At 38.5% G+C, this 2535-nt stretch overlaps 1 protein-coding gene across 1 annotated transcript in view; it reads right to left on the bottom strand.

Moving 5' to 3' along the window:
• The window catches only part of LOC112163119 (potassium/sodium hyperpolarization-activated cyclic nucleotide-gated channel 1), an 80752-nt gene that overhangs the window by 76677 nt on the left and 1540 nt on the right, over nucleotides 1–2535 (bottom strand). The gene's annotated exons all lie outside the window — the stretch shown is intronic.

Below are 2535 nucleotides of genomic sequence, written 5' to 3' on the forward strand. Positions count from 1 at the left end.
CCCGGAACGGGTCTTAACCAAAAACGTCGATATGTGACGACTTAGAGATGAGAATGTGTTGTTGACACACATGCGCTAAGTCAGTAGTGATGTCACAGGAAGTTATAGGAAGACTCGGGTACCATGACAACACACCAACGGAGCTTGAAGGTGTGAAACCTAAAAATAAGAGTCATTTGTTTCAGACGTTTCCCTCATTTAATTTAAGTCTTGTTTTAATTCCAGATACAAATCAATGAAAGAAACGGTTTGATTCATTAAAGGTTTAATGAACTATCATCCTAATTCTCTTTATTTTTAGTATATAGCTTAAACGCTTCAAATTTGAAGCTAATAATGGTTAAGATGTACGTTTTACATCCAGTTTACACACGATTAGTCGACTAATCAAAAAAAATAATAGGTGATTAGTCGACTATTAAAATAATAATTTGTGGCAACCATAAATGAAAATCTTTATTATTTACGCAATTTTTTAAAAATCCACTTTATAGTAGTCTTTTAGAGTAAACAGAATGCTCATACAGACGAGCTGTGTACTCTTCTAGTCAGCTAAACAGCAGTTTGTAATGTCAGAGCGAACACCCAAACAAACCGTGCTCTCATTGATTTGACTGAAACAGTGCCGCCAAAACTGCTGTCAGACAGCAAAGAGAATGCCTGATCCTCTGCCATGTAAATGCAGATGTGCTTCAAGAATAAATACGTGATCTTATTTAACAAAAACTACATTTAAAAAACACTACCAAAGGGAAATATTAGATAATATATATTTTTTAAAAAGACCATCAATTTAAGGCTAAAGAATCCCAAGAGGAGAAAAATCTTCTGGCACATTTTACGCTTCATTTTTACAAGTGATCAATCATAATCAGAGCCGCACCAATCTTGCCAGGCAACAGAGGAAACCCCACATAATCTCACTGGCTTGGCCCTGTCCACTGTGCAGTGTGATGGGAAAGCTCCAGCAATGGAGGACACAGGAAGTACCCCTCTATCACAGATTTCAAATAGATTTTTCACAAATTTTATCATAATTTTGATTGTTATTATTAGGAAGCATATTTTAGTAGAAAATGTTTTGTAAAGCTGCGATTTTAAAGGACAAAAGCTTGTCTTTGGATTAACTGGAGGTAAATGAGGCCAAGCATGAAGCCTCGCTAAAATCTATGAATAATGAATATTACTAACCTATCGTTAATATTTTAGCAGCCACTGTGTACAAAGAACGTGTCAAATATTAAGTTTCAAACAATCCCATGAAGCTTCGTGATGCGGGTGTGAATGGGGGTGTCAATCATGCCCTTTTATTGCGTTTTTTTTTTTTTTTTTTTTCCGAGAAGGTCACCTCGATATGATTAATCGTCATTCAACTAGCATGAAAGGAAACTTGTACAGATACAGTATATTTGCGGTTTTGTACAGTGATCTCAGTGGAGTTAAAGAGAGCTGTCTTTACATTGTCTGTGGGGGAAAAAAGGGCTTCATCTGAAAAATCAGCCTTTGGAAAATGTCATGAGGAGATAGCCTGAGGAGGCCGTAGCCAGTCTGAGCTGGAGAAATATTTTCTGATAGGGCTGAAGTAAAAAGGTTCAGTCTGCTTGAGCAGACACGAACATGTTCCCATTATGGAGCCATTCCCCGCCATTCCCTGTCTCGCTGAAATCCTTTGCCTAACAAAATGTCAAGAAGCAGGACAAACTTAAAACCGCACCGTCTGAAAGAACCGAAAAGGTAAAAAGGGATGGATTTCACCTGCTTGCTCTGGTCTCGACCTTTCCCCATCTTCAGAAGGGGTCAATCTTCTTACATAATTGTTTTCAGAGGCTACTAAGCTCATTGACTTTTGCATTGGGCTAATCCCTGCCCACCATCATGTGTGCATCCGAGTATGTACACGGGGGGAAGTGATATGGGTTGTGCACGAGTCCAGCTGTGTCCAATTACATTGGGGATTATGGGAAATTGGTCAAATTTAAAGTAACTTTCTGCAATTTTGCACATGAAACTACATGTGTTGGTGTTGTATGCACAGAAATTAAGATTAAAGAAGGTTAAAACTTTGGGATAAATAAATTCAAAGTACAGCTTTGAGTTCAGCACCATGGACAGCTCCAGTCTAGAAGCTGCCCCAACAAACCTGGAGACTTTTTGGTGCAGTCTGGGCCAGATGTGAAGCTTAATTGAGCAGCTTCTGACTTTGTTTTCCACCTGATAATGTTCAGGAAAGCAGGGTCATTTTGCAGATTGTTATTTGGGGCAACCAGCTGCATGCAGAGCAAGAAAATAACACGAGAATCAATTATGCTGCAATAAGTGAGAGCCAACAAATGAGAAGTGGCATGTCCCTCATGCTGTCCTTTGCAAATTCCATCACGTTTTTTTAAGAAAATCCATCCCATCCCTTTAAATGTCTATGATAGGGTTTTTGTCCACTAATTAATTCACAAAACGGCCATTTTTCTCCTTAAATCGTGCCCCCCTGCAGGATTTTACCGCATTCTGTGCAGGTTTTTTTTTTTTTTTTTTTTTTTT

This window comes from Oryzias melastigma, linkage group LG12 (assembly GCF_002922805.2).
Source record: "Oryzias melastigma strain HK-1 linkage group LG12, ASM292280v2, whole genome shotgun sequence".
Lineage (NCBI taxonomy): Eukaryota > Metazoa > Chordata > Actinopteri > Beloniformes > Adrianichthyidae > Oryzias > Oryzias melastigma.